This window comes from Peromyscus maniculatus, chromosome 23 (assembly GCF_049852395.1).
Source record: "Peromyscus maniculatus bairdii isolate BWxNUB_F1_BW_parent chromosome 23, HU_Pman_BW_mat_3.1, whole genome shotgun sequence".
NCBI lineage: Eukaryota > Metazoa > Chordata > Mammalia > Rodentia > Cricetidae > Peromyscus > Peromyscus maniculatus.
The window spans coordinates 3,828,952-3,845,090 of NC_134874.1; the positions used below are offsets into that span (position 1 = coordinate 3,828,952).

Consider the following 16,139-nt stretch of genomic DNA (forward strand, 5'->3'; position numbering starts at 1 on the left):
GGGGTGTTTTGTTTGTTTTAAAATTTTAATTACATGTGCATGTACAGCACCTCCCAAGGCCAGAGGGGCTGGAGTTACAGGTGGTTGAGAGCCATCCGGTGTGAGGGCTGGGGATCATATGAGGTCCTCTGAGAAAGTGGGATGCGCTCTGAACTGCTGAGCTATCTCTTCAGCCCTGAGAAGAGAATTTTCATGAGGAATTACCTACGCCAGGCTGGCCTGTGAGTGCCTCTGTGGGCCATTGTCCTGATAGTTAATTGACCCCTGGTGGTTAATTAATCCAGCCCATTGTGAGAGCATGCAGAAAGCAAGGACTGCTTTATTCTTTGCTCCTGACTATGGCTGTGATGTGACCAGCTGCTTGAGTTCCTGCCTTGACTTCCCCTCAACGATGGACTGTGACCTGGAATTGGGAGCTGAATAAACCATTTCTTCTCCTACGTTGCTTTTGGTCAGGGTGTCTGTCACAGTAACGGAAAGGAAACAGGACTCGTCCCTCTCTCACAAAGGGCCTCAGACTCTGTAGACTGTTCAGACAAGTTCATGCAACAGGGATGAGCATCTGTCTTTCCCCGCGACCCTGGGCCACTCACTGAGCATGGACTACAGGCCAAAGAGCAGGGCAACCTGAGCAACTCTGACAGGGAGAGACGGAGCCAGTATACAGGCCCGCGGCATCGGGGCCTGCTCCCGCCAGTGCTCAGCAGCCTCTCCCCCATGCACTCACTACCCTCTGTCATCCTTGAGCCGCAGGGGAACGCTGGGTGTGTCCGCCGTTCTCTGCATCCACCTCCCTGACCACCCTCCACCTTGCACAAGAACTGTCCCGTCACCAGCCCGGGCTGAGATCTCAGAACCTGTACCCCGAGAAAGCAGAAGTGATCCTGAGCCCTGCTGACTCAGCTATGGGTACTTCCAGCATTTCCACAGCTTGAGCACAGAGGACACCCAGGCGCCCCCACCAGAGCCCAGACTGGAGCCAAAGGCTGCTCAGATCTGCCCAAGAGCATTTCAAAGCCCATGCTTCCTCAGAGTGGCACATGCTGTGCTCTGCCCCTCGGTGCGTATTAGGTCCCACAGCTGGGATGAGGAGGCCAAGGGGTAAGGCTGGGAGCTGACTCCTGGATCAGGTGACTCTGGGGTCCCTGGCCACTGCCAACTGCTGACTTCTTTCTTCAACAGCACCGTATAAACCCATGGCATCTCAGTCCCATCGAGCAGCACCACCCTTTCCCAGGCTCACTTGTGACCCTTGCTGCAAAAAATGCTGAGACCCCAAGAGAAATAAATCATCTGGTGTCCCACTATTGCCCGAAACCAGAAACAACACAGGGCCCCGAGTCCAGAAGCAGCACCAAGTGGCTCTCACCAACAGGCCCTTTCCCTGCATCCCAGGCATGGCTTAGTGCCTCCCTCTTAGAGGTAGCATAGAAAGATTCTCCTGTGGGAAACAAGAACCCAAATCCTAACCCCATCAGGAACGCCTGGAATGTCACCCAGCCAATCAGCACCACACTTCAATGGGAGCAATGGAACTACCTCCTGGGGGTTTCTAGGAGGAAGACTTGCCTTGTTCACTTCAATGGGAACAATGTAACTACTTTTGCTCACTTCAATGGGAACAATGTAATTACTTTTGCTCACTTCAATGGGAACAATGTAACTACCTTTGCTCACTTCAATGGGAACAATGTAACTGCCTTTGCTCACTCCAATGGGAACAATGTAACTACCTTTGCTCACTTCAATGGGAACAATGTAACTACCTTTGCTCACTTCAATGGGAACAATGTAACTACCTTTGCTCACTTCAATGGGAACAATGTAACTGCCTTTGCTCACTTCAATGGGAACAATGTAACTACCTTTGCTCACTTCAATGGGAACAATGTAACTGCCTCACGCAGGTTCCTAGGAGGAAGAGTCTAGCTTTGCTCCATCGGACACAGAGTTGGTCCTAATAAACGTTTGTTGAGTGAATGAACAAAAGTCTGTTTCAAGTTGCCCCCCTCCAGGGACCGAAGGACAGGAACTCACACCTGACTCACTCTGGCTTCTCACTTCACCCACAGCAGCACCATGAGCCCAGTCCGGTTACAGCCTCAGCCACGACACTTCCATGCACTGTCCCTTCTCTGCGTGGCCAGCATCTGGGATTTGCCATCCTGGGCACTTGGACAATGATCCTGAACTAACACTTCATTATGCCGAGCCCCAAGGAAGTCCAGCCAAGAAAATTCCCACCCTAACCACACTCACACCCGTACAGGCATGTATGCGCTATGAATGCTCCAACATGCAATGGGATCCTCAGGCACGAGCAAGGCTTTCTGAGTTCCAACTGCAGTTCTTATAAACTGTGTGACCTTGAGTGAGACCCTTCCCCTCTCTGAACTTCTCTTCCCCATCTACAAGGTGTTGTCCGAACCCGAGGCCTTTTGTCACAGGGTGTGGGAGGAGACGATGAGAGCATGAGTGTGAAAACGGTGCCCTCTTAAACGCAGTACAGAGTAAGTTTGTGTTCCAAAGGGGAGCGAGAATGGCCATTGCCTACATTCCAGAGGGATCCGAGTTTAGAAGTTGAGAACCTGGGAGTTGCCGTGAGCGTAGTGGCCTGACATCCCTGTGAGAACAAATAAAGATGGGAAGAGAGCCTAGGGGGCCACCATATTCATGTCAAGGACAGTTAGCTGTCCATAAAGGCCCCTTCTCCTGACCCAGACATAGCTGTGGCTGGGCAAGAAAGGCCCTTACCAAAATGCCAAATCCCAGCATCCTTTGCAACACACCAGACTACAAATCCCAGCATCCTTTGCAACGCACCTGGCTGGAAGCAATGTGCCAGAAGCAATGCACAGTGCCTCCCGGCCAAGACCATCAGACACCTTCACACTTCCCCATCTTCCACTGGGCCCAGAGGGGACAGTGGAGCTGCAAGCTGGGTCACTGGCTCACTAGGGCAGGGGGCCTCCACTCAGAAATACCTTCTTGAAGCCAGACATTGTGCAGTTAGTTCACCTGCCATCTCAGGCACTCGGGTGGCCGAGGCAGGAGAATTACTTGAGCCCGAGAGTTTAGAGACGGCCTGGGAAATATGATAAAATGTATGAGAAAAAAAAAAGTCTGAGAGAGAGAGAGAACCAGAAGATAAAAAGAAGTGCCTGCCTTGTGTTGTCTCCTTTTTGTGTTTGGGACAGTAAGTGTGCTTGGGTCTATTTGTTCCTGAAGCTCACACAAACTTATACAGCGTGTGTCTCCTCCTGCAGGGGAAACAGTGATAACTGGATAATGGGAATGCCTCTCCTGTGACCACACCAGTCCAGCAAACATCTACAACACGTATCTCTTGATCCCTGGGAGTAGGTCTGCCATTTGCAGACCACCCTGCAGAGCCGTGGGGCCTCTCTGGTGGGCCGCCCTTCTGTCTGAGGGAGGAATGGTGTTGTTATTGGTTTTCAGGTTGCATCTTTCTGCCTGCTTGTTAAAGGGATTCTCTATAGCTTAGAGTAACTGCGAAGCCCCCACCCAGGGGGAACCGGTGTGATCAGACATGCTGTGTCCCATAAGACAGAGTTTCACTTCTCCACGCAGCCTCCTGGCCTCAGCTGCTGACACAGACCATGTGGCTTCACAGAGGTCTGTGGACATTTGCTTAGGAAGGAAAAGGAAACTCAAACGCACAGCAAAGCATCAGAAACCTGGGCAGAGGACGAAACAGAAAAACACGCGAGTGCTCTGGTCAGCCATTCTGAAGTATGAAGAGCACCAAAGCCTCTGAGGCGTCCGTTTGGCACGCAGATGCCCTAGGCTCCTCCTCGGAGAGCCTGATTCATAGACACTGACGCTCTAAGAAATAACCATGCGGGCTGGGGAGGTGGCTAAGAGGGTGAGAAAGCTTGTTCTGCAAGCTTAGGGACCCGAGTTCAAATCCCAGGAACCCACATGAAAAGCTGGGCATGACTGTGTGTGCCTGCAACCCCAGTACTGGGGGGCGAAGACGTGTATTCTGGGAGCTTGACGGCCAGCCTGTCTAGCCAAAACAGTGAGCTGCCAGTTCAGTCAGAAACCCTGTCTCACAGCGATACAGGGGACAGTGGTAGAGGAGGGGATCCAGCATCCTGCTCTGGTCTCTCTCTCTCTCTCTCTCTCTCTCTCTCTCTCTCTCTCTCTCTCTTTCTCTTTCACACACACACACAGAAAGAGAGAGACAGAGAGAGAGAGAGGAGAGGAGAGGAGAGGAAGAGGAGGAGGAGGAGGAGGAGGAGGAGGAGGAAGAAGAAGAAGAAGAAGAAGAAGAAGAAGAAGAAGAAGAAGAAGAAGAAGAAGAAGAAGGTCTCCACCATTATTCCAGTCCAAGCTCAGGACATACCCAGAACCTTGTAGTTGGTCACAATGGTCACAATGGCACTAGTATCTGAGACTCAGGGAAGAGGACCTAGATCTTCTTTGCCTTCACACTAATGTGACCTGGGCATTAATAATCTGTGAGGAAACCCATGTTAGAGTCTCGGGAGACGGCTCAGCAGGCAAAGCACTTGCCAAGTCAGCATAAGGACCTGAGTTTGAACCCCAGCAGCACCCACATGAAAGCCAGACGTGGCAGGTGTACACTAGTAATCCCAGTGCTGGAGAGGCGGTGACAGGAGGGTCCCCGGGGCTCGGTGGCCACTGGTCCAGTCTACTCACCATGCTCCAGCTTGCAGTAAGAGTAAGGTGGATGATTCCTAGAGAGTGACACATGAGGTCAGTCCCCGGCTTCCACATACATACACACACACACACACACACACACACACACACACACACACACACACACACCATATTGGCCTCTATGTGGCTCAGATGGATGGATGGATGGATGACACAGGCAGAGGCTGAGTACCATGGACATATGAAGCGGCATTCAGAGCCTAGAGGATCACCGTCTGCTAAGCATTTCAGGTCTTATTTCACCTCTGTGAAAATCCTACGGGGTAGCTCCTATTCAGAAGCCCATTTTACAGATGTGGAAACTGAAGCATAAACCCACCTCTGTGGTTGTGGGATCTATGGCAGTCTATCCTTGGAATCCTTGGACCTCAGATTTCTAATCGGCAAACTAGGGGTATTACTGGAACCCTCATCACGTGGCCATGGTAGAGTCCAGAAAACCATCTCAAGATGTCATTCGTACTCAAACATCTAAGAGACAGGACAACAGTTCATTCTCCCAGCCCATTCTGCAGAGGGTAAAACTGTGGCCCAGCTTCTCAGTGGACCCAGCGGACACTATCTTGCACATAAGCTCTTATGCAGGGGATGGAGGACCCAGGGGATATAACACTGAGCTGTGGCCTAGGGAGTCCCAGGTTGCTAGGAGACAGACAAAATGATTGATAGTTACACGACAGTATGGGAGGAGTTGTGAAGGGGTGGGGTGCAGAGGCTTCTCCACCAGAAGGGTTGAGCTAGAAAGGGGCCAGGGTGGGGTTCATCTACTCCTCAAAGAGCTGGGGGAGTCCAGAGTCACCACCCCTGGCTCTCGGAGATAACGCCTCGACCTTCCACATGGTTGACATTTCAGAAGTTTAAGCCAAACCCTTCAGAGGAGAATGCTGAGTCAGCCTCTTCCACAGCCTGACTGAACCCTGCAGGCCACAGCAGCGAGGCACAGAGATGATCACGCCTTTCTCTTGACAGAAGCAAGAACCGCAGATCCCCTTGGAAAGGGGAAGGAGGGGGAGGCAAAGGGGAATCGGGCCTTTCTTAAGACACAGAGCAAACACAAGAGCTCCTCCGCCACTTCCTCACTGTGTGGCCTCAGACCCGAGACCTGCCCTTTCTCAGCCACATGCACAGGACATCAAGCTCTCAAGTAACGCTCCTGCGTCTGTACGAGGGCTCCCTTGCTGTAAACACCTAGATTGGAAGCAGAAGGATGTGATGCTTTCAAGGCAGAGCTTGGCCCGAGGGCTCCTGTCTTCCACACGCAAAGAACTTTTAGCTATCAATAGGAAAACATGGCATGGGGGCGGGAAGGGGAACAGATTTACACAAGAGAGTCTGAGAGATAACAAGTGAGTCACAGACCCACTCTAGAAAACCGGAGGCTGGGGGATGGCTCCGTGGGTGAGAGACAGCCTGCTCTGTCAGCATGAGAACTTTGAGTTCAAATACCCAGAACCCACATAAATAGTTAGACACGGTGATGCATATGTGTAATCCCAGTGCTGAGGAGGCAGAGGCAGGAGGATCCACAGGGCTCCCTGGCCAGTCAGTCTAGCCTAATCAGTGAGCCCAGGATTCCAACGAGAGACCCTGCATCAAAAAATAAAGAGGCGTAAGTGGAAGTGTCTCAGGGAAGGGCAGATAGCCATGGGGGGATGGGGGCTTCATGTCATGCCACAGGGAGTGTCGGCGGGCAGAAACTGCCACAACAGACAGCTCACACGTCTTAAAGTGGGTAGTGAGGGGCTCAGCAGTTGCAAGTACCAGCTGTTCTTCCAGAAAACCCAAGTTCAATTCCCCACACCCACATGGCAGCTCACAACCATCTGTGACCCCAGCTCCAGGGGAAGTTGACGGCCCTCGTCTCCCCAGGCACCTGCATCCCTATGCACAAGCCCACATGGAGACTGACACATGTATACATAATTAAAAATAAAATAAACCTTTTTTATTTTGAGACGGTGTCTCACTATGTAGCCCTGGCTATCCTGGAACTCGCTCTGTAGACCAGGCTGGCCTTGAACTCACAGAGATCCGCCTGCCTCTGCCTCCTGAGTGCTGGGTGTAAGTGTGTGTGCCACCACATCCAGTGTAAACCTGTTATTTTTAAAGTAGCTAGTGAAGGCATAGAGAGATGACTCCTTGGGTAAGGGCATTTGCTGTGTGAGCATGAGACCTGAGTTCGAATCTCCACCACCAGTGTAAGAAGCTGGGAATGGCCACAGGTGCCTGTGACCCCTGCACTAGGGGACAGAGACAAGTAGATGCCTGGAGCTCCCTAGTGACCAGGCTACCTAAAATGGCCAGTTTCTGGGTCTATAAGGGACCTTGCCTCAAGGATCCCACGTTCTACTCCCTCTGTATGCACATCTGGACAATGAGCACACACACACACACACACACACACACACACACACACACACGCACACGCACACACACACACACACACACACACACACACACGAGGCCTCTCTACCTATGGAAATACACCCACAGGGCCAATACACAAAGCACAACTATTCCATAAAGCATCCACGGCAGAGCCGCTCACTCGCTCGCAATAATAAAAACAAAATCAGAAGCAGACCCGACAGCAGTTACATCTGTCCCAGGGCAACCTTTGCCGGCAGCCACCAAACCGTCCCCGCTGGAGAGAACCCGGAGACCCTGAAGTAGATAGCCTGTAGCACAAGTTGGCTTCAAGCTGGTTTCGGGGAAGGATGGACCTGCGACTGCCTCGCTGGTTCTCACAAGCACCAGCGTCGCTCCTCAGGTCCGATTCAACCCTAGAAACTTGGATACACACCACCTTAGGAGAAGAGCCCGGGTCCCCGCCGGTGTGCCCCTTCCTGGCCCCTGCAGGACTCCAAGCCAAGCGCAGTACCTTCTCCCGGGTCTCCCCCTCGGGGTCCGGTGGCTTCAGGCCGCTCGCGCCCTGGCCTCTTTCTCGGGGTCACACAGCTGTGCTGTTAGAGTCTGTTTGCTTGGAAGCATTTCATCCATTCATGCAAGATTTCCTCTGAGCCCCGCGGAGCACAGCACCCCCAGCAACATCCTGACAGCCTCACTCTGCCCAGAGTTCTGTGTGGGACAGGGACAGAACTCAGACAGAGAAACAGCTGGAGCTGGGAGGGGAGGGAGGAGCAGGAAACCGCGTGCGGAGGGCGGGGGCGCCAGCTGTGTGGAGTGGGGGCGCTAGAGGAGGCTGCGCCTGCCGGGCAGCCTGCGCTCCGCTCCCGGGTGGCAGCAGCCTACTAGGGATGACCCGCCCCTTGGCCAGGAGCACAGTTGGAGCGGCAAATGGAACCTTGAAACCAGGCTGCTGAGGGGTAAGTGCTGACCACCCTGAAGACCTGCAGCTGGTTATCTCTGCCCCCTCTAGGGGCTGTCTCAAACTCCACGCCCGCCCGCCCTCGCGTCTGCTGTTCCTTATCACTGAATGCTATTCCTGCCCCTCTTGTGTCCAGATGACTTCCAGCTCCTTCTTCGTGGCTGATTCCTCACCCAAGGAAGCCTCCGCAGGCTAGAAGCAGACTGTTCCCACATCACAGCAGGCTCTGACCGGTACCTTGCCATCCCACCTGCTGGGTGTCTCTCATTCAGACCGGGAACTCCCAGAGCAGCTTTCTTTGCTAGTCTGTCCCCAGCACCTCACATAGTGCCTAATTTGTTGGCTACATCATCACCAACAGCAGCTGAATTATTTAAGTAGCCAAGGACCAGGCAGGGTACTAGGCACTCCATGCATAATCTCCACAGTGCTAGGCACTCTGTACTTAGTCCTCCTCACAGCAGAGACAGGTATTTGTATTATCTTTGTTTATTGGTAAGGAAATTGGGGCACAGAAAGGTTGAGGCTCTTGCCCGACGCCACCCAGCTGGTGGATGGCAGAGCTGGAGTCCAACCAAGGCTGGACCCCAGTCCTTGGTCTCCAGATGACATAGCAGTCCCTGGGGTGTGTGTGTGTGTGTGTGTGTGTGTGTGTGTGTGTGTGTGTGTGTGTGTGTGTGTGTGACGCATATTCAGTGCTTCCACTGAGAATGTGGTGGCTAGAAGAACAGCTCGCCCGTGGTGACAGATGAGGATGCTAAGGCCATCGGCAGGAAGTTGTGCCGAGGCTGCCAGCGTGCGGCGGACAGCTGAGACAGAGCTGAAGTTTGCCGGGGTCGGAAGTCATGGTGCCTAAAACTACGGAGAGACGAGGAGAGAGGAGAGGAAGGAAAGGGGAAGAGAACAGGGAAAGGTAATGGAGAGGAGAAGGGGAGGAGAGAGAACAATGGAGGGAGGGAGGGGAGGAGGGGGGAGAAGCAGGGAAGACAAAGGCAGGCGGGGAACCCAGCCTCACAGTCTTGGACAACTGGACGTATCTCTCGTCGTCACCTGTCTGTCTTCACAGCTAGAGCGGGACACTCAAAAGCAGGAGAAGTTCATGTGGCTCTGGGTTCTGGAGGCGGGAAGAGGGCCGGAAGCTGGTGTCTGGTGGGCTTCCTGCTGCCCGTGGTGGGAACAGGAGGTGAGGCCACAGGAGCCGAGAGGCAGCTGAGCTCGGCCTGTCAGCAGTGGCGGCTGCGTTAGTCTGCAGGAACACTCCAGGCAGAATTATCCCCTAAAGGCCCCACCCTTCCTCACTCTAACGGTGGGACCCAGCGCCTCCACAACTCCACAACGGGAACACGCGCAAACCTCGGCACAGCCTGACACCTCAGAACACCACCTGCCAGTCCCAATTGCCAAGCGAGTGACATTCGAGTGTCGAAGGCAGCAGTTCTAACCTTCCCGTTTCACAGATAACTTCCTGAACCAGAGTGGTCAAGTTATTTCCCCAAGGTCACACAGTACAGGACCAGCCGGTCTGACGGCACACCTCTCTCCTCCCCTCTGCTAGGTCTCAGTCCAAACCCTTCCTTTACAGAGAGTAACTGGACCCAGAGACAGCAAAGGACTGGCCATTCTCATTCAAACAGCACACCCCACTCCCTGGTCCCACAGGCTTGTAGCCATACTTTTATGCAAAACACATTCATTCCAACCTCAAAAGTCCCCATAGTCTTTTTGTTGTTGTTTTGTTTTGTTTTTCAAGACAGGGTTTCTCTGTGTAGCTTTGGTGCCTGTCCTGGATCTTCCTCTGTAGCCCAGGCTGGCCTCGAACTCACAGAGATCCACCTGGTTCTGCCTCCCGAGTGCTGGGATTAAAGGCGTGCACCACCACCGCACTGCCTTTCCCCTTTCCGTCTTAATATTGTGTAAAAGTCCAGCACTCAGGAGGCAAAGCCAGACAGATCTCTGTGAATTCGAGCCCAGCCTGGTCTACAGAGTGAGTTCCAGGACAGCCAGGGCTACACAGAGAAACCCTGTCTCAAAAAAAAAAAGTCCAAAGTGTCTTCTGAGACTCAAGGCAATCTCTTAACTATAACCTCCTGTAAATTCAAAGAGCAGACCACATACTTCCAATGTATACAATTGTATACAATGGCACAGAAGATGATACGTCCATTCCAAAAGAGAGGAAAGAGGGCACAGTGAGGAAATACTGAACCAAAGCGAGACCGAGACCCAAACCCCAAATGTCCAAGATCTTAGATGTCTCCACCCTTCATGCTTTGTTGACTACAACCCACTTCTTTCTCTTCTGCTGGCCCGACTCCCTGTTAGCAGCTCTCCTCAGCAGGTGTCCCACGGCTCTGGCATCTCCAGCATCTTGGGGGTCCAAGGCTTCACCTTCACAGCTTCAGACAATGGTCCCTCTGAGCCTGCACGCAGGAACAGCCCTGACACACGCCCTTTACCCAAGGCCTTCTCTACGCCTACATTCTCAGGACTCTACAGTCAGAACCGTGTGCCTGACGCTGCCCCGTTCTGAGGCATGCTTGGGGTGGAGCCTGGGCCCCTCCTGGAATTACATTTCATAAACTTTGATTTGTTGATACTTCCCTTTATTGAATCCATGTTCCTTTGCTTTAGGAGCCTAAGATTCCTTAGGAATTACCGGTTTACACGTTGGAAGCTTGGCTGGGCGGGGTCTTGCCCTGAGGTCACCTCTCCCTTTATACCGTTTAGCACCAGGCCTGTCTTTAAACCTTGAGCAGGGGACGTGGCTCCAATATTACACTCTGCACTGTTTTGTTTTTTCTCATCAAACTGCACATTTCGTATTTGTGTCTGCCCTGCTTGCTCCTTTTCATTGTATGTAGCTCTGCCTAAGAGTGACCCCTAATAACCACATAACACAGTCAGAACACTAGGCTGTCTTAAAAACCTCCTCTGCCAAGAAAATTACTCCAGAACTCTTCAGTTTAGCCTCAGACAGATTCTTAGGATAAGAGAAAAAAAAAAAAAAAAACAGTCACATGTTCATTGCCAAAATATCACAAGGATGACCTCTAACCCAGTGGCTGATGTTGCTTCCCTCTGAAACCTCTGGAGCCGTGAGCTTCCACATCGCTCTCAACGCTGTGATTGTCCGTGTTCTGACAGGATGATCTGCTGAGCTCGGTTCCCAGCTCCCAAACGCTTTCTGAGTCCAAAGTCTCAGTGGTGTCCACATTCCTCCGTGAACGCACATCGTCGGGCAATAGTTCATCCCCTGGTATCGCCTTGTGTCTCAGCTACTTTTCTATTGCCGTGAAGAGGCACCGTGACCAAGGCAGGTTACAAAAGAAAGCGTTTAAAGTGGGACTCACGGTTCCAAAGGGTCAGAGTCCATGACCATGAGGGTGGGGAACATGGCGGCAGGCTCTGGCGAGGTGCTGAGCACTAGCTGAGAGTTCGCATCCTGGGACAATAACCATGAGGCAGAGAGGGAGGGGGGACTGACCAGGAATGGTGTAGATTTTTGACCCTCAAAGCCCATCCCCAATGACACCTCCTCCAACAAGGCCACACCTCTTAATCCTTTCCAAACAGTTCTACCAACTGGGGACCCAGCGTTCAAATGCGTGTGAGTCTAGGGGGACATTCTCATTAAAATCACCATGGATGTTTTGGGGGTTTGGTTTTGCTCTCATTTTAAGTGGGATTTTAGAGTCTAAGGCCTGTTAGATGGGAAAAGCCAGCAACCCGCTGAGGCCGGCTGGGCAGAGACAGGGCCTGGACACAGTCTGGGAGTGGAACTTGGGACCTAGGGCAGAGTCTGGAATGATCTGGGTGTGGCCTCAGGTGCTTTCTAGGCATTCAATTTTCCCACATGCAAACGGGAGTTGGTTTGGGAAAAATCTTCAGAGGTGGATAGAGAAGGTGATCACAGTGGGGATGGCCCCGTGAGGACCAATGGGGAGGTGGGAGTCCCCTGGAGCTATAGGGAGGCGTGTCCTACCATGCCCAAGGGGGCAGAGGCACTTGCAGGTGACAACAGGGCCCTTTGGGCTGTGTTCCACGGAGGCCGAGAGGGTACCAGAGGGGCGGCCCCATTCCATGTCCTTTATCATGCCAGTCTGCCCTCATGGCCCTACGCCCAGGTATTCATTTACTGTCTTTATTCTTCAAATAAAGACAAGAGCACAATATGGAGAGCCTGAGGCTAATGAGTGGTCTGAGGCCTTTGCAGAGTCCTCACCCTGGAAGCCTGGCTGTAGCTGGTAGAAGCTGTGAGGAGTTGGAGCCGCTGAGACAGGCAGAGTCGTCCCTGGTGTTGCTATTTGGCATCCATCTGGCAGGTACCATTTCTAGAAGAAGCCCAGAGAGGTGGAGTCAGTTCCCCAGTGGCACACAGCCATGTGGGCAGAGCTGCCTCTGCTTCCCCTGCATGAATGATCCTGCAAAGGCTGAGACCACCCTAAGCCCCGCTCCGGGAAGCCCAGAATGCAGTCCACAAGCTGGACCCGGACCCTACAAAGCTACTTAAAAACAGAAATCATGCCGGGCGGTGGTGGCGCACGCCTTTAATCCCAGCACTCGGGAGGCAGAGGCAGGAGGATCTTTGTGAGTTCGAGGCCAGCCTGGGCTACCAAGTGAGTTCCAGGAAAGGCGCAAAGCTACACGGAGAAACCCTGTCTCGAAAAAAAACCAAAAAAAAAAAAAAAAAAAAAAAACAGAAATCATGATCGAACTGAGGCCAGAATGCAAGAGGAAATGGCAAGACCAGGTTAATCGAGGTCCCATTGGGTGTCTACTTATGAGTCAACATCGACTCATGTCCTCAGAAACAGAATGGCGCGAAATCACAGGGACATGGCGGATAATTCAGGTCTCATCAGAGAGAACACAGGGCCATGGATGCTTTTAAAGCCCTTTCCCATACTTGCGTAGGAACACACCTTTGCTGCAGACGTAAGAGACATTTGGAGGTTTTGCAACCACATTTATACCGTGACGTGCTGTGTGGTTCCCGAGCGCCAGGCACTCCAGAGCCTTCAAAAGCTACAGACCAGTTAGTTGTCCTGGCCCTAGCCCTCTGGTCCAGGATTTTCCATGTGTTTTTACAAGGAGGCTGTGTGTGCCTCTTATGTGAGTCATTAAAAACATTTTTAAAAAAAAAAAAAAAACTTTGAAAACACCAAGTATCTTCATAGCAACAGACTGCTGTTCCTGTTTTTGAAACCCGGGCAGCCTACTCCTTCCCTTGGTTCAGAGCTTATTTTCTTACCTTGGGCAGGCACAGAGCTCAGGAGAGTTGGGCCTGTCAGCACCCTGGCCCCAGCCCGGGAGAGCATGCCCCGGGACCCTGACCGGCATCACTCCCACAAACCTGAGCCCCTAGCATTGCTGGTGACCCCCAAACTTCTGATGTTCATCCTCACCCACCCCACCCAGGTGGCCTCAGCATAAAGCCCTGCCTGTGGGCTGCTGGGAGAAGTGAGGAGAAGATGGTCTAGCCATTGAGAAAACTCACTCCCAGCAGCACCCCTTCCTTTTGGTGGAAACCTGGGAGGCAAAGCTGGGAGCCGGCAACACAGAATCCTAACTCAGAGCTGTATTCTAATCTGTCAAGGCCCAGGGATGTCTCTGCAGCCTCAAGACAGCAGTTGGGGGAAATTGGGGGAGGTACTGGGTACAGCACAGGTTCAAATCCTGCCCCACCTCTTTGCTAGCTGTGTGACTTAGGCAAATGACTTTACGTCTCTGGGCTTGAGTGCCTTTGTGAAGGTAATAGCAGAAGCAAGTGAGCCTTGGGCTGTATTGACCAACACGATGTTGAGTCATGAGCTGAAGGATTTACACACTGTACACCTCTCTTGTCACAGCCCTGGAGGCCAGGAGGCCCCAGACCAAGTGCTGGCGCATGCTGCGTCCTCTGAGGACCGCCTTCCCATTGATGTCTAATTTCTCTCTGTGGCTTCATGTGACTTAGTATTAAAGGAACTCTCTGGTGAGGTGGGGGGGGGGTCTCTTTTAAACATCACTAATCCCGGTTTTCAGGACTCCAGCCTTATGACCTACTCATCCCCAAAAGTTCCCCTTATGTGCAACACTAATTTAGGCTTGCCTCATAAGAAGCCCACCCAGCCATGATTGGGCTGTGTGGCCTTCCCCAAATTGCTGGGACCAGTGTGGGAGAGCTAGAACACTAAGAACTCAGACAGGTGAGGAGCATTCACTGAGGGGGATGGTGGCACGTGCCCGTAACCCCAGCACCCTGGAAGCCGAGTCAGAAGGATCAGGAGTTCATGGGTTAGCCTGGGCTACCTGGTGAGGCTCTGTCTTGATGCAATGAACCGTACACTCAGATTTCCCGGGCACACTTGTTTCCAGACAGACCCACTCAAAGAATCTAGGTTCCCAGCTAAGACTGCCCTTCTTCTGCCTCTGCCTCTCGGCGCTGGGGTCCCGCATGCCTGCTGCCGTGCCCAGCCTTTTACACAGGTCCTGGGGATCTGAACTCAGGTCACCAAGCATTTCACCCGCTGAACCATCTCCCAGCCCTACCTCTTTTCCACTTACTGGAATAACAATGATTCTGAACATGCTAAGCTATTAACGACCCACTGGAAAAGCTATGGCTGGTCTTAAGGGGAGTCATAAACACACAAAATTGTGTGTGTGCTTGTGGGGACACAAGACTTTCTAGGAAGGAGATCCAAAAGTTTCATCAGATTTTCCAAAGAGCTCCAGAGTTTCAGATGATTTCAAGTATGAAACCATGAATCTGATTCATATCTGAGCCCCTCACCCCTAGTAGTAGAGCTGGCACATGATACATGCTTGTGGGATCTTTGCTGTATGTAGGCATAGTTGGCTGATTGGTTGGGTTTTGTTTGTTTGTTTGTTTGTTTGTTTGTTTGGTTGGTTGGTTGGTTGGTTGGTTGGTTGGTTTGATGGTTGGATGTTTGGGTAGATGGGTGAATGGAAGGGTGAGTGGATGGATAGACAGGTGGGAGGGTGGGCGAATGGGTAGATGGATGAATACATAGGTCTGCTGGCTGGTTTTATGTCAGCTTGACATAAGTTGGAGTCATCTGAGAGGAGAGAATCTCAATAGAGAAAATGCCTCCATAAGATTGGGCTGTAGGCAAACCTGCAGGGCATTTTCTTAATTAATGATTGATATGAGAGGGCCCAGCCCATGGTGGGTGGGGCCATCCCTGGGCTGGTGGTCCTGGGTTCTATAAGAAAGCAGGCTGAGCAAGCCATGAGGAGCAAGCCAGTAAGCAGCACCCCTCCAGGGCCTCTGCAGGCCATGCCTCCAGGATCCTGCTCTATTTGAGTTCCTGATCCACCTTTGGTGAACTATGATAAGTGAAATAAACCCTTTTCTCCATAGGTTGATTTTGGCCATGGTTTTTATTGCAGTAATAGAAACCCCAAGACAGCGGATGTATACAGATAGATGTGTGGGTGAGTAGATGGATGATGGGTGGGTAGATGGGTGAGTGTATGTGTGTAAGGATAGATGGGTGGGTGGATAGAGAGATGGATGCGTGGATAGATGGGTGGATAAACGAGTGGGTGCTGGGATGGATGGATGGGTAGAGGGTGAGTGGATGGATGGATGGATGGATGGATGGATGGATGGATGGATGGATGGATGGATGGAATGAAAAGGTAATGGATGGGTAGATGAACGAGTAAATCAGTAAGTGGCTGCATCAATGACAGCATGAGACATCAGCCCGTGTGGTGATCAGGACATTTCCTGTGTGGTCAGCCCTCATTAATCTAGCATTTGGGGGTAAGCTTTTGTCAAAGCACTTCTTGTCACTAGAATGGAAGAAGCAGACAACTGCTGCAAACCAGAATGAGTGACAGCCCCGTTCTGAAGGGGCCACTGTCAGCAAGAGCGAGCAAGCAGCATCGGCACCGTGAGGGGGTGGGGGGTGGGGATGAGCAGGCTCCCTCGGCATGCGCAACATGACGCTGTGCATGCCCAGGGATTCCTACCTGAACAGAAAAGAATAAAACTGTTCTCTCTCAAAAGCAATTCTGGACTTTAACTTGGCCAGCTCCTCTGCCTTGATTAGCCTACTTTTTCTCCTCTGCACCATACTGTAGCACAGCT

General features: G+C 52.1%; 1 protein-coding gene and 1 long non-coding RNA gene across 5 annotated transcripts in view; one reads left to right on the plus strand and one right to left on the minus strand.

The window, feature by feature from the left end:
• The window catches only part of Cmklr1 (chemerin chemokine-like receptor 1), a 44,903-nt gene extending 36,983 nt beyond the window's left edge, over nt 1–7,920 (minus strand). For 2 of the 4 annotated variants that reach the window (XR_013047762.1, XM_042267742.2), the window contains exon 1: nt 7,592–7,919. The gene's annotated coding sequence lies outside the window, so the exon portion shown is untranslated. Of the gene's footprint in view, nt 1–7,513; nt 7,555–7,591 lie in introns of those variants that run through there. The other 2 variants (XM_016009027.3, XM_076560921.1) reach the window with 2 other exon arrangements.
• LOC143270568 (uncharacterized) lies at nt 7,899–12,556 on the plus strand. Its single transcript, XR_013047763.1, has 3 exons — nt 7,899–8,036; nt 8,175–8,951; nt 9,105–12,556. It is a non-coding gene; the product is annotated as an uncharacterized LOC143270568 (long non-coding RNA).
• Nucleotides 12,557–16,139: the final 3,583 nt, after the last annotated feature.